Below are 16511 nucleotides of genomic sequence, written 5' to 3' on the forward strand. Positions count from 1 at the left end.
ACTCATGTGCTCCAAAAATACTTTTTTACTTTTTGGGACTGTTATCTTTTCTTTTCAATTGTTGCAACTGCAATCTACATATGCCCGGCCAGATTAAGTAAAATTCAAATGAATTTTTACAATCAATAAATGGCTTCATAGAATTTTAAGGCTGGAATTCTTCATCTGTGGGTAAATTCCCTATATAGTATAGGCCTACCCGAGGGGTGAATGAGCCAATACTTTTGTCGGTCGCAGCGTACTAAATGTTTTACGAAATGTTCATGCAGATTTGAATGTGATCTAGTGGTCTATGCGTTTACTGTGGCTCGACCCTTCGTACCGGAAGTCACCTTTTGCACTCTTTATACAAGAGACCCTCGCTACTGCTCTTTCAATAGGGGGGGTGTATATTTAGCATAATGACCCTGCAATAATGAAGACCGGGTTGCGAGCCCAATATTTTCCAGCTTTTTTGGGAGGGACAGACCATTTTGGGGGGTAAGGGGAATACTGTATTTGCCCCTTCGCCCCCGGTAGAACCGCCCCTGCCTGCCCCTCATTTTCCCTGCCTATCCCTCATTATTGTTGTCTTCGTGGCATTAATCTTTTCTCCCAAACTCGTGAGGTGACTGTTGCATAATAGATGTATTTCATTTCAATGTAAAGTGCTCTGAAGCGGCTAGGGAATGATCTAGTTTCCGCACAGGCGGCCATCCAGAAAAGACGAAGCCCGCGTGGCATTGTATGTACACTTGGCATTGCATGTACACAAAAGAAGGGCAATGCCTGCATAAACCCAAAAGTAGAAAATGAGTCAACATGCTGGCTTACGTTTTACATAATTTCTATTTTTATTGGGGTTGTCAATATTCTTATGACATCCGTGATCGAGTGTTGCAACGTTTTTGTTATGGTTTAGGAATTTCCGGAATGTTCTGTTCGTTGTGTGCTGAGTTACATGTAACAACACGTTTAACGAACATGCAGCTGGGCACGTATCCTTGCGGTTTTGTGACGTATAGCGCCGCCGCTCTCCATCACCCAGACAATATTCATGCGCAAGGCCAAAATGTTTATTTACAAATTCGTGGGGCTAAACTTACTGCAGCCGTCAATGGGTAACCGCTTTTTTGCTATGGTCAAAAAAGTAGGAATACGTGCCAACTTGTTTCGTTAGGTGGCTTTGATTTTAATTTCAATATAATTGCAACAAAATCATTTCAAAATATTCCAAAGATGCACAAGTTGGGGGCTTTAGCTGATTCACAGAATATCTTAAACTCCTGTTCCAGCTCTAGATGTTCATGACGTCAGTCTGGCGATGCGTACTATATTTTTATGGTAAAGGATATCGCAGTAATTTGGGTTTTTATGGTATAAAAGCCCTGTTGGAACTACGAAATCTGGGGGTGTCAGCGAATTGCGTCTGTTGGGCGTTGTGTTGGAAGAGTTGGTTGTGATGATTTGTGTTCATCATGTCACTTTTTTCGGGTTTTCTCGTTCTGGAAAAAATCTTTTCGGATTTTTCTTAGAGATAGGAATTTCAGTGATTCGCAAAACTTCAGAATGCAGTTTCGGTGATGTCTACTTTTTGGTTCGATGTAGAATTATCTCACTTAATTGTAGACGGACGAAGCATGCGTTGGCATGGTTGGCCACCGCCTTAATTTGTAAACAAGTCTCAAGTTTGAAGACATTGAATTTCTCAGAAGATCCATCATGTTTCAGTTTATTATGCCTTTGTTTTCCCGACGAATCTTCAGCACCTGTACAACCGTCCAAGGCGACACAAAGTTTTCTTCAAAGACTAGTGTAGGAAGACATGTTGTTCATATGCGGAGCATTGACTCAAACGATTGACCATGTTGACGTTAACTTCAGACGTACGTCATTTGTGTACGTTCATATCTAGAATATTCGACAGTTTTTTTGCAGTTGTACATTTTGATCTTGTAACTTGTCAAAAAGCGAAGTCTTCGGCTTGTCAGCTTCTGTCTGTTGTTTAAACTAAATTGTGCCACTGGCAGTATCATGCAAGCTCTTGAAGCTGTGGCTGGTCTTCCAACATTCAAGACACATGAGAAATGGTAAGGAGAGGCATTTTTTTAAATTGTTGCACCAAGTGTAGGCCTAACTGCATTGTGTTCATAAAACAAGATGATACAAAGCCTGAATCATTCATACTTGATGGCAGTCGTAAATAACTCTTTGAACATGTTGAAGTGTATGCATGTAAGTTGTTTGTGGACATGGTGTATGGTTGGCCGTATTTGCTCAGTTTTCTGTTCTAGGCCTATTTTCAGTGGGGCATGAATTAGTAAATCTTCTAAAGACAAAAGAAAAATAATAAAATTAAAAATTACATTTTAATGGCCACTGATAACTAAGCAGCTTTGACTACTCCAGGTTGACTGCCAGTCATTTCAATACATGTAGCCAAGGCCAACTCGCGTAATTCTTATGTCATTGTACCCATCATGCCCATGTTCTAACTTGATTGTTGCAGTGCCATTTACATACATGTATATGAATCCATTTGTCACTGTGGACATAATTGTTTACTTTGAATGTATGAATGAATAGTGTGGCGCCTGTGTACATGCATGATAGGTTGGAAATGTAGCCAGCACACAATAAGTATATCGAGTGTTTCGTAGCTCCATGTTGGATGCCTTTCTTATTTTTGCCCAACGCTCCCATCCCTTCTGATTACCCCTGTGAGCAAACTTTCTGTTCCTATCCGGTAAATCATGTAAATAGGGCTGGCTGGTGAAAGGATAAAGTCGTGATGAATGACTATAATTTAAAAAGAAAAATCAAAATTTCTAGTATTTTTGCATTGCTGATAAGTGGTGTGTTTTCATATCCCGATTTATTGCTCAACCCAAGTTTCTGGGGAAAAATTAATATTTTGTTTTGTTTACCCTGAAACTTCAATGACTTCATCTGAGCAAACTCAAGCTTTGTTTACAAGATTAACGTGTACCACGTGAATTCACAAGATTGCTCATACAATTGTGGGGTTTTTGTTACCAGCATGGGATCTCAAAGTTAAAGTTTGAAGCGTTAGAAATCCCAACACGGCATTTTTGCCACATGTGACATGATAATACACACATAGCACTTGGTGCCAATTTTGCAGGTTGCAATAACACGTACATGTATTATAATTTCAAGGAAATTGAAACATCACTTGAAGACAGGTTACATGTACATATGTTGAAATACATATGTTTGTGCGGCCAGCACAAAATGCATTTTTTTTCTAAGTTGCATTGTTCGTGCGCTGGTAAGTCTGAGCGAGTTTTTAATATTGCACAATTGTTGGGCAATTTTATCACTGTACTGATGTCACTGGGGGAAAAACAACTCGGAAAAAAAAATCAGGATTGCCAGCTCTAGTTAACCAATGGCCAAGTAGGAATTTCATTCCTTCAATTCCGCCTGTTTTGTTTCTTTATCTAGATGCTTCAGTGGTCAGAAAATGCCAAACTGCAAATTGAAGCTTAACTCAATGAGAATGAAGCCAGCCAAGTAAGAAGTTCATGTGATAACCCTGAAAAGGAATAGTCCGAAGTGTATGATACATCAAATTTAGTCAAAGTATTCTCTCCACGACACACTTTTGGAAGTACATGTAGTCACATAAGCTGAAGACAAGAATTCATCCATCTCGGAAATTAATTCTTATTGTGAAATGTTCAAGTGGAAATTGAAAATCTATAGCGAGATAAAGTACAGCCTCTGAAGCAAATCAGCGAAGTCATGAAAAATGAAACTTGTATACTGTGTCAACATTATTCCCACCCAGAGGGAAGGGTTCTTTTGTGTGTTGTCTCCAAATATCATTTAAGTCCAGGGGGGAATGCTGCAAGTCTGCCTACCAAGTCGCTCATGAGCAAAGGAATTAACAGCAGAGTCCAGAAATTCAAGATACCGATTGCTGATCAAGACTCAGATGCCTACAGATGGTGCTAAAATGTGTTAAGTATTCAGTCTAAGGTGAAGCCAAAAAATGAAAATTCAGGCGTGGAATACAAGCCAAATGAGATCTTCTTCAAAATATTCCAAGGAAATTATTTTCTAACTTCGAAGTATTGGACGAACTTAATTCTGCATGAGATGCTGGGTTTTGGGTGTTTTGTTCCAATGATATTTCTTCCAGGGTAACATGCTGAAAGTCTACCTGTCAAGTCAGTCATGAGCAAAAGAATTTCCAGAAGAGCCAGGAATTGCTAGATTACTGATCAAGATTCAGATGCCCGCAGAGTTTGCAAGAATTTCCAAAATGTTAAGTACATGTATTCATTCGAAGTTGAAGCAAAAAGTTTCATCAAAATTCTGATGTGGAATGAGAGCCAAACAGGACGTTTCTTCCAAAACAAGATACATGTGTACATGGAAAATTATATTTCAAACTTTGAAGTCTGTAACCAAGTTGATTCTTCAGGAGGTACTGGGCTTGGGGTATTTTCTTTCTCCCTCTAAAAATGTTTGATGTATAGTTCAAACTGGCAATGTATCAAGAGGAAGTGGTCTGCTGCTACTGCATCCCAAGGATTTCCTGTCCGGATACAAGTACTAGGATGCCCAAGCGTGATTCAGGACCGTTATGCGCAGGTTTCTTTGCCTCGTTAATGGTATCTTGCAAACCACACTTGTGTGACCACAAGTTGGTGATCTGCAAAGTTCAAATTTAAAGTTTCACGTACATACATGTAGTGTACTTGTTTGGAAAAAGATTTCTGTCCCCCCCCCGTCACGTATTTTTTATATTTTAGATGCATTCGCTATGGATTTGAGGAACTTCATTACAGTCAGAGCCATACCAAAGCATCACAGCTGCTCAAACGGATTGCCGCCGCAGTATACGCATAATCAGCAGGCACTTGTCAGAGGTTTCGTCACCAAGTAGGGCCATGTCATCAGCAGGCACTTTCCGAGGATTCGTCGCCAAGTAGGGCCATGTCAAACAGGTTTTCTTCTATTTTGATCCTTGAGTGCATACCTGTTCTGATCCCAAGTGCATACGCATGGACTTGCTATAACGAGATCTTCTTTTGTGAAAACCAGTGCATTTTTTTGCCTTGGATCTTTCTGTCCCAGTTTTTTGTATGATGTAGATCTGATATATACTGGCAAAGGAGCGCGTGAAGCAAGAATTTCTGTGGATGAATGATCGTTTCAACCGTGGTTGATGCATAGGGCCATACTCGACAGTTGTAAATTAAATACAGGGTACACCTTAGAGGTAACAAATAAATCCGATATAAGTGGTTTAGTTCAGTTTTTGACTATCGACACAAATCGGACTTTACATATACATGTGGCAAAAGTGTAGTTTGCCTTTGGTGTTTCTATCCCAACTTTCTTTCCTACCAAGCTCATATGTAAAGTGTTTAGGTCATCAACTATACAATTAAACTTTTGGACGGCATCTGACCTTGGGAGATCAGTCTTGCTTTGTGTTTGCAGCATATTCCAAAGACATTGGTCAAGTAAGCTATTTTTCAACAGTTGACGTAAAAATCAATTTGACTTGAAGTGGTTCCGTCTATAGGTGAAAATGTTGTACCTCCTAGGGTTCTCCTTTCCCCTTCTTTAAATATTCATGTAGATTAAGGCGACCGAAGATGCGTGAAGCTGCCCTTCACTGTGCCGCTAGTCATCAGTGTTAAGTCTGCAGCGTGTGGAATTAATTCTGAGCAAGTTGCCCGGCACAGGTTTTTTGTCTATGTGCTCTTGTGTGTTAAAATGGTAAAATAACTGAAAACTAGACCAGAGCTTGAATCACATTGTGTTGAGTTTAATAGAATACTGGGAAAAAGTACATGTACATCTTTAGTTGTACAGTGCATGAATCTTTGCTTTGCTCATACCAGAAAATAAAAAAAATTGTGTTCCGTTTGTTCACTTGATTGGCAGCTGTTTTGTCTTGGATGTAGCGTTGGTTTCCCCTCACTAGTTTCCATTTTCGAGCTCTACCAATAATGAGATTCACCTGTAAAGCTTTCTGTGCTGTATGTAGCTCATATCTTTGTAACACTCGAGTTCCAGTTGAAAGGATGCAAAAGAAAGTTGAGTTCGACAGGTTTCTTTGTGGTGTTGTAATTTCAATATTTACTCCATGCTCAAAATCAACTAGCAAAGATACTCGGTTGGATTTTGTTTGGTTTCATTAAATGCTGTGATTTTAACTACATATTCCGTTTAAGCAAACCCTTTTGCACACTCATGAAACTAAAAATGCCAGGAATAGTCACTGTTAAATTGAAGTGCCACACTAACAACCAAAATACATGTACATGCAGTGAATACTTTAGGTTTAGGGCTTCATAACATGTGCTTTGTTTCAAAGTTAATCACATCCTGCAGAAATCACAAGCCTGTCCATCCAGAGTTCTTCATGGAGACATTGGCATGGATTGACAATCACTCCATCTGTCCACCCTTGTGTTTCTCACATCTTCTCTGATGCCTAATGGAATGAGACAAAATCGTGTGTTGGTGTCCTCATCCACACTCTGATAAGCAGCTTTTGGGTGAACTTTGTTCTAGCTTTTATTTAAACGTGCAGACCCTGCTACATGTAAACATGTTTCTTCCAGACTTGTGAGAATCATTCTGACCTTGTTAATTTGCTGACCACTACTCGTGTCAAAGATTGTCTTCGAACTCTACCTGCGTGTTGGATTTTTTTTTTTCTTTTTTTCCTTTTTTTTCTTTCACCCAGTTTTTGCAATAACCCAGGTACCACATGATCTTCGGTGTCGTGCTCATGCTCTCTACCAGCCAATCTTTATATGACTACCGTTTGTCCTGCACTTCCTTTTCACAATTATTCCTGCGATATACGTGTACAAGCAGTCATTCTGGGTGCCAAATCACATGATTTCCCTGCACTGCCCAAGTTTTTTGTGGGTTATGGTAACACGTACATCTGTTTGTCTCCACGCTGATGTAAGTTTTCAATTTAATTCATTTACCATTTGTTTGTCACTGTGTCAAGCGCAACTTTTTGTGACTCGTTTATAAATTTATACTAGTTAACCCCTTCGCATCACAACCTGCTAGATTTATCAGGCTTCATAAACCTGTGTTAATTCACATACGACAATTTGATCACATTTTCTAAATGGTTTGCCATGGTTAAGATACCTTCTGAAGTTACCAAGGTCTTGCATGCATTTTTAACCTCTGCATATTTCTGACTGGCAAGTTGGTTGCTTCTTTAACCCAGTGGCCATATTCAAATGGTGTGTATCGTGAGTTGTCTGGATGAAGGAAGGGATTGGGGGGAGGATACCCTTTTTGTTTGCATTTTGTCATTTTACAGCTTTGGAAGCAATTGCACAGCATCTTTGGATTAAGCATCATCCTACTAAGCTTGCAAGCTGATACACATCTCCCTTGAAACTGCTACATGAGTCCCTCTGGATCCCCTTGTCAAGCCACAAACTCGAGAATGTTAAGCTCTGAGCTCTTCATCACCTCTCCGGTGCCCATCATTTACTGCACGTTTGCTGAAAGGTCATGTTTACCCTATCTTGTAGCTTCACTGTAAGGTGCTCACTGCAAATCTGCACATTAATCAACCCATAAAATTATTCAGATTCAGTATTCAGCATCAGTTATCGACAAACTTGAAAAAATACATCAGTAGAAATGATGTCTCCGTCAAATATCAAATGCTTCATGTTTAAATTGCTACAAGAAGATCTGCATGAAGGGATATGTTTCTGGAATGATTTATTGCGTAGGAAAGATAAAAATTGTTAAAGAATTTGCCTGGGCGTGTTTGCCTTTGTTTGGTTCCTCCCTACTTCTGTTTGCATCCATTTAGGTAAAGTCCTGGAAATCCATCAGACTTCCGTTTTACTAAGCGTAGGTTGTAAGAAACGTGGTGCTTCACTTGTTTAAAAAGGTACACTTGATATTGAATTAATGTTCGTACGCGAGTTGCATTTGTTTCTTTAGCTTAATTTTTTGTCACTAGTTCAAATGTGAGAACCCATTTGTGTTTTGATTTGCATTCATTTGGGATATGTAATGCACGTGCTGTATTTCAGGGTGTCAGTTTACCTGCACAGACACAATTAGCATGAAACATGATTCGTTGATGAAATTCTTATGAGTGCCTGTGGTATGTGCATATATCAGTCAGAGATGGCCAACATGTTAGTGGGTTATTGTTGGAGCGTGGAAGGGTTGGGGTAATCTGCTGTTCAATTGCAGGGTCATGAACACTTCCCAGTCCTCACAAGAGCTTTGTAGATGTACATGTCCACCACATGCCGGTCTGACGTCAGTTGGCTTTCAAGTTGAACTACGTATAAGATAGCAAGAGCATTCTTTCATGGGAAAAGAATTCTCAGGCAAGTTTTTGTATTGAAAAGCTTTTCTGCCAATTTTGTTTCCATCTGCAAAATTTTAAAGACTACATGTGTATGTGTATACACTTTCAAAATTTTAGTACGTGGCTAATAAACATGCAACATCAAAGAAAACTGCATTTAGTATAGATTTAGAGGAAGTCTGTGCTTCATTTTGTTGGAGATGCTGTGGGCGAGGTGCACCGTAGGGCAAGTCGGTTTTCAGCTTCTCTTTTTCAGATTTCCTCTACGAGGATAGTGTCCACGATTTCCAGTGCAAGATTGATGTTCCAAGGAACTGGCAAGACCAGAAGAAGCCACTTTAAGGTCTCTGGCATTTCACATCAGTCCTGTGATGTACATGTAGTTGCAAGAAAGCCCTCAAGCATAGTAACTTCAGTTTCGTAAAAACAACCTGAAAGTCGGACTTCATGAGTGTACATGTAGGTCTCGAGCACAGTTGCTGTCCATCAAACCTGTCCAGCCCGGTGCTAATATGCGTAAAAGTGAGTTCTTCAGATCTTCCCAAGTGATTGGTAACCTTTGGAAAAACAAAGTATAACACTTGATGTTGCAGTTGAGTTTCTAGACCGAAATATGCAGCCATTGATCCCATTTCTCTTCACCTGTAAGCATGGTTTTTATCTTCAGTATGCTAGTGGTTTCACTTATGTTCTAATTCCGAACTTTTCAGAATAGCTTAGAAATATAATTCACTGCAGGTCCAACTTGAAATTGTACTTTAAAGGTACAAATGCAAAACAGACGAGATCATAGCTAGGGTAATGTGGGTTCGGGGTAGGTTGTCTTTTTTTTTTTATATTACAGACAGATGTGACTGGATTCAGTTTGTGAGAGCAACTTGAAACATGGATAAACAGAAGTTTTTCCGGTACTGTGCGTCTTCCAAGATAAATGTGGTATGCATGATGGAAATCCATTGTGAAATCCACTTCATTAAGTTTTACTGTGTGTATTTGCGTCTTGCTATGGGGTGATCGTGATCATGAAAGCTTAATTAATACCAATGAAATGTGACAGATTTTTACTCTGGCAAGGAAAATAAGCAGAAGTGGTCAATGTGATTGATTGCATGTTGCATTGGAGAAGGTACAATTGACTAACATCCAATTAATTATGCTTTTGAAAAATTCTGATTGGGTGCACTGATATTTGGAAACTTTGAATTATTCACTGAAATTCAAAATCCAGAGCTGTTTGTGTTGTGATGTCCAAGGGATGTAAAACAAGGTTTGATGTTTGTGAAAGAATCTAAAGGAACATTAGGGAGCTTTGGTGGGTAGTCCTTTTTTTTGTTAATTCTAGTTGAGTTACAGGAATGATTGCTGTGGACTCGGGTTGAACTTCATACTGGAAAAAAGTGCTTGGAAAGTTTTCAGGTGGAAACAGTTTTGCTGTTTGATAGAAAGCTCATGGTAGGAAATTGTTTTTGTTTGTACCGAGAGGTTGTCCTTATTGCACTTGAAGAAAACTTTATCCTTGACCGAATTCGGAACATCTTTAGAGATTCTCGAAATTGTCCTTACTAGGGGAAAGGGAGGGTTTTTTCTTTGAGAGGGATGGGAAATGAATACTTATGCTTGCATTGCAGATATTTCTGACATGATGCTGCATTTGTGGATTGTGTTTGTGCCACATGCTGTATTGAGTCGACTGGCCTTCTGTAGCTGATTTATAGGAGACTTCCAAGAATGCTTTCTTAACTTCATTTGGTAGGATTGATTCCTGTGCAGTTTTTTTTTTGAAAATGCTTTTGCAAAAGGTAGCGTGCTCAACATTTGTTATGCCTTGCATTTTATGCACGTACAAATTTTTAGAAAGCCTTCTTAAAATTGACATGGTTTTATCCGTGGTTGCATGATTGTGAATTGGAGCAAAGCTATTCGTAGGGTAGAGAAATCTTGTTTGTTTGTAGGCTACAGATTCAGAGCCGAGCCTTACTCCCACAGTGATGTAGCATCATTCAAAGAGGTCTCTCCCGGCCACTGTCATCTTGATTTGCAGCTCCTCTCAAAGATTTCCTGGAAATTCCAAACCTGTATGTTGCGGTACAGTAAGTGTTCGAATGCGTAGCTTTTTGTGTGTTTGCGTTTTGGGAGCCTCTATTTTTTCCCCACAGATGCAGCAGAGTCCTCATTGTGTTGTGTGTGTCCTTGGGAGTGAAGGCTTATGCTTCATATTTCCTAATCTGGACTTATCATTGAAATGTCAAAGACTGTAGTGAATATGTGAATATGCAGTGATACTCTCTGTAAAATGGACACCACTTGAACACAAAAAGTTCATGGAAAAACTTGCAAAACAAATTCTTGTATTACAACTTTTTGCCGGAGACTGAATCTGATGGGTGATTTCAAAAACTGTACCAAGCGAAAATAATGGGGGGGGGAGAAGAGCAACTCAGTAAGATGTTCTGAGGGAATGGGCAGCCTGACTGGTTCCTGTCTCCTGTGATGTCTTCTTGCATTTTGGGGGGATACATAAGTGATATGGCAGCATCAAGAAGATCTCTATCAACAGGAGGAAAGCACAAGTGTGGAAATGGGAGCTAGTCAGGCTGAACACCCTGAACATGAAATAGGGGACTTTGCCCACAACACTGGAAGAGGGATAGTGTGTAATTGACGGGAAAAGTGAAAGTTGACTGGACTGGATGGGACGGGTATGTAGCTGACTGGTGGTGGTGCAAGGAGTGAATTGGGCAGGAGAAGTACACGCGAGAGGCTGGGCGGGATGTGGGTGTATGAAGCAACTGGATTGGCTGACGAGACGACTCGAGGGGCATGACATGAGGGGTACGAGGTGGCTGGATGAGGCCTAGACGGGGTGCACAGACTGGATGGTCTAGGAACAGGGTACTGACGGAGAAGACTGGATGGCAGAAGGGACGAATGGTTGGACGGGGGGAGTGGACATCGCTGACGGGACGACACAGGTGGGAGATGGATTAACAGGGACCGGACATCACTGACTGGATGGCCCAGGGTACAACATGACGGGGCAGCAGGCTGGGGTGGTTGGTGTGGAGGGCAGGTCTGAACGAGGCTGACTGGATGGGCTGGGTCTGAGGGACGTGGCTGGCTGGAGTGGTGATGGGCTTCATGGCGAGTGGATGCAGGGCAGAGCTGATGCATGGTCATGACGGGTTTTCCGGAGTGGTGGTTTGGCCAGATGGCTTTTCGGCATGGTGTGGACATCAGGACAAACTAGTCTTTAGGAACCTGAAGGGTTGAAGTTTGTGCATATGTAGTGTAAAAAATTGTGCAGGCAGTTGCCATGTGAAGCTAAAATGGCCAAGGTCATACTCGCTAAATACGTCTGTAAAGACCATACTTGGTCAGTAAATCTCATATATGCTCACCATTAGGGCACTTCGGCAACAAAATTGAATATGCCCATACCGTTTGAACTTGAGTTTTCATCAGTAAACACTGTATTTCATGTCAAAAACTTCAACTGAAGTACTTGCATTGTCTTGAAAATAACCGTACATGTCATTGGTGAGATTATATACGCTCTGGAAATTCATATACAAAAAGATTGGTTACAAGAGTCGCATTGTCAAATTTTTCCTAGACAGTTGTCTTAGAATCATTTGATGCAACAGCTTTTGTAGTTGAAAATGTAGGCCGTCAGCTGGTTGAAAAATCGTCCTAATCCATGCTTTCTTAGAAAATTTGATGCAACTACCAGAATTTTTAAAAGTGGAAACATCTTGAAAATTGAAGGGGACAGATGACAATTCGCCTCAGCTACTTTGTGTTATTTTCCACAACTCACGATATGAGAACATCTTGAATTTTACATGCATGTTTTTCTGTCATTCACATGTACAGAAGTTGAGGGCAAATTGACTGGATTTATTGAATTAAATTTTGTAGACTTATCCATCTACAATAATGACTTGAATTCGGCCAAGTCAGATCCATGTAGTTTGTGATAAAAGGAAAGATGCTACATATTTAACAGGGCAAAAGGAAAATGTCCAAGCATATTGAAAATGCATGTAAAACTATCAAAGGTATGAGAATCTTGCAAATTCTATGGTACTTCAAATGTGTGGGATATGCAAAATACATTCGTCTTGGCAAAGACCAAAAAGAATAAAAACTTACTGAGTTTCGGACATTTCAGATCACGTACATGTATTGTAAAGGTACAAAAACTGTGATCATGGTTTGGAATGGATTCAAAGACTAATGCCTGCAACCTTGCAACAGGAAATTGTTTTTAGACCTCAAAACAGTCCTTTTTCAAATTTAAACATGATGAAGGATCATTCTTGAACGAGACTCAAATCTTGAGTCTTTTGATCACCAAAAAATTTTTAATGATTGTTACCTGCACTGTAGCTGAACTTGAAACATATCTTGCCAAAGTTAGTATTTTTGCAAAATGCATCTCTATATCTTAAAATATGCATAAAGCAGTTACTTGAAAGTCATTCAATTTTTCTTGGCATTTTCGTCACTCTTTAGAAAAAAGATAAATTTGTTTCTTTGCTAATTTAAATTCACTTGTAAACACAGTTCATACAGACTTGAGGTAATGTCTGGGAATTAATGTCTATCCTTGAGAAAATCTATTACAAATGTGACCTTTTGGAAAACATTTGATGTATGAAGTAGTTTCTGCTTTTATAGTGCTACAGAAATGCTTTTGAAGTGCCAGTTGTGCATCTTGAAGACCTTGATATTAGCATCGTGAATAAAAGTTTAATTTGATTGAGAAGGCTGACTGAAATTACATGTGGGTGGATTCGGCCGGCTATAAGGGGTGATGAGGAGGCCGGTTAAAATATTTGTGAGCTCAAACATCAATGAATGAACCCAAAAACACAATTGGGTTACACAACTGGTTGGAAATCACGAATTCTCTTCGGCTTATACATTTTCTCATGATGTTGATCAAAACAAAACTGCTGTATTGTGTCAAAATTGTATTAATCTTGAACACATGTACAAGTTAGGATTTATTGGATCATTTACGGAGGTTCTTTGTTTCCCATTGAGAAAAATAGGGAAGGGGACTCTTGTACATGTATTTCGTATGCTACTGGCACAGTTTTCCAGTTCTTTCCCAAGAGTTCCTCGCATTTTTTCATTCAACATTTTGCTCTGAAAATATCAATTGTCAGAGGCCTAGATAACCTTTTATCTAGGCGTAAAAATTTGAAAAGAATTGGTACCTTACAGTATCAACATGAGTATGTTAAGAAAAAAATACATTTCTCGGCACTAGTACATACATGTCGGTTTACTGTGTTGCATAATGCAAAATGTAGAGTACATGTACATATTCATTCATGGAAGAAATCTTAGAAATCTTTTTTTATATAAATTCATTGGAAAGAATCCTAATACACTTATCTGCAACATAATTTAACCTATCATTTGTCATTCAAATGACATTTGTCCATTTTGATATAGCATTGAATGACCTCAGATTTGTGTTCACAATTATGGAAATATCTGTTCGTTTTTAAAATTGCCAGACAAAATTAGGAGTACCAACGTTTTTCCCAGCTCTGCTAAGATGTTGTCATGTACAAATTTTAAGGGTTAACATTTGATACATCAAGTTCCCGTCACCCCACGAATGTTTCATAATGCAACATCTGAAGAACGTGTACAGTTGAAATCTGCTCCATCAGCAGATTTATCTAGAGGTGCTCATAAGGAATCCTGATAACTGCTTTGGAAACAATTCAATTATGTTCTGTCATTTCAAATGGCATTCTGATGTTGGAATTGCCACTTATGCTCGGCTATTAGTATTGATTACCTCAAAATGTGTGGCCAATTTTGAACATTGGAAGACAATGAGGATTGTAAAATTTTTGCAGTTCTGCAAAAGTACTTTTATATTCCAATTGCTTTTTAGCACACTTGGTACATCAAGGTTTCTTGACTTCAAGGTTGCATAACACTTGTTAAGTATTCATTTATGCTTGCAGTATGCCATTTGCACATCACAAAAATCTTTATAAAATTGTGATGAAAATCTAAAGCTGGTTTATAAAATAAATCAGTAATTTGTCATTCAAGAGACATTTTTATTCATGCACGGGTATTTGATATTGAAATTCTCATTTGTGCTGAAGTTGGAAGATAAAATAAGGATTTTTAAGTTCCGTAAAAAATGTTCCAAAAGCAACTTGACAAATTTGATTTTATGGATTTTTCTTGTGATAGTAAAGACCACATCTTTCCCAGAAAATTTTTCTGATATTTTTTATAAGAATTCAACTTAAAATCTTGGAAAGAGCAAGAAGCTCTTCTTAGTACCGTTAGGCGTAATTAAAATTTTGAAATCTGTAATTGGCTACTGTCACTTGGCTCAAACTTGCACCAGAGTTTTAGTAACTGACAACCAAACCATTTAGGCACTAGAATAATCATTTAGGATGTGTGAAGATTCAGTTATGTATTCTTTGTCATGTGCGTGTTTTTCCAAGTACGCTTTTAGGCTGTTTCACGTTTTTATGAAGTAACATTATTGCACCGTCTTTAAAAGAGCCTTTGTTGCCCATTTCATAAAAATTTTCCCGAGGAATTTTTCTTGTACAGAACTGATTCTTAAAACCCAAAATAAAGTTTTTTTTTAAAAATTGGGACTAATCAGTTAAGGCCGTGGAATAGTTTTCACAGTACATGTACATGCACTTTTAAAACTTACTTCTTTGATAATGTGTGTAAAAAAAAACAAACTGAATATTACAACTTGGATGAAAATGTAACGGAAGTCATAAACATTTCAGTGATGTTCAAACTGAACATGACATTTTATAAATCTAGGTGCATGTGTGACACACCTGGTAAATCCAATTGTTGAAAGTCATGAATGTGAACACTAAAAATACTGATCTACCTCTTTGTAATCTTGTTTCTTTACACGTTGCATTTTGGGAGTTTTTCCTGGTTTCTCCCACAGGGTTTTACAGGTTTTTTGACTCCCTGATGCAGCTATATGGTAAGAAACAGGACGAATACAAAACAAAAACTTGTAAGAATGAAGAAAACACAAAGAATAAAAGAAATGAAATATGTATATTTCGTTATCAACTGTGTCCTCTATTAAAGTGTTTGGCTTTTTTTTTTCTTGTTAAATGCATTTAACGAGACTGTACATGTTCATGCAATCCCCCCCCCCCAAAAAAACACTGCAACTATCCATGTCCTGCCTGATATTGAAGAGCTATTCTGCGCGGAGTATTATGCCTGAAGGTTGAAATCGTTAACAGTGCAAATCCACCCCCACACACACACACACAAACTTTTTCAGTTTTCAGAAGAACTTGCACTCTGCGGCGGTTAATGGATGCCGTCCAGCTAATCAACACCCTGTAGTACATGTACATTTGTATAAGGACGAATGTGTAATCTACAATGTGTACACAAACGGGTTACATGTATTTCACACTCGCAAAGTGGTTACTATAATGAGTCCTGCTCACTAGGGAAACATGAATGGTTAGGGTTATGTGAGGATTGTTCAGTCTTGCTGTGATTAATGGGCAAACCACGGATGTATAATAAATCTGGACTCGCAATGCCCTTAATCAGCTTATAGATGAATCCACTTGTGGCCATTATACCGAGCCGAATACAAAGCTTTCCTGGCAATGCCCGCCTTCAAGTTTGTTCTTCCTGACTTCACTAGAAGGGGGCCGACCCACACTTTTGTATTCGGCTCAGTAAAATGGCCGCTGGTTGGCTTCTTTTTCATACAAAGGCGTTGCAAGTCCAGGTTTGTTATATACTCCGTGGGGCAAACTAATATCTGTCTGTGCTGGTTCACCTTAAGATCATACTCCTGGGCGGAGAGATGTAGTGGGTTACAGTGGCTTGATGTAACCCCTGACCCTACGTATACAGGTACTTTTTACATGTTGACTTACAAACGCCAGTCACGAGGCCATAGGCCTACATGCCTTTATTTTATTATGAATGTTGCAAACATAGGGTAATAAAGGGGTGGTGGGGTAATAAGTGGTCTCATTTACTAATGGGGGGGGGATTTACCAGAGTGTAATTCGGTTTTGAAGCAATCCAAAAGAAATTACCTTCTCCAAGTAGCCCAGTGCAGTGCTATCATCCTCCAATACCAGGCTAAGCTCAGTGTGTGTACAACTGC

At 39.1% G+C, this 16511-nt stretch overlaps 1 long non-coding RNA gene across 1 annotated transcript; it reads left to right on the forward strand.

Moving 5' to 3' along the window:
* The first annotated feature begins 1128 nt into the window (after positions 1-1128).
* LOC110979618 (uncharacterized) lies at positions 1129-15425 on the forward strand. Its single transcript, XR_002598215.2, has 2 exons — positions 1129-2069; positions 3448-15425. It is a non-coding gene; the product is annotated as an uncharacterized LOC110979618 (long non-coding RNA).
* Positions 15426-16511: the final 1086 nt, after the last annotated feature.

Source organism: Acanthaster planci, linkage group LG01, assembly GCF_054643075.1.
Source record: "Acanthaster planci isolate LZ-2023a linkage group LG01, COTS_SCS, whole genome shotgun sequence".
NCBI lineage: Eukaryota > Metazoa > Echinodermata > Asteroidea > Valvatida > Acanthasteridae > Acanthaster > Acanthaster planci.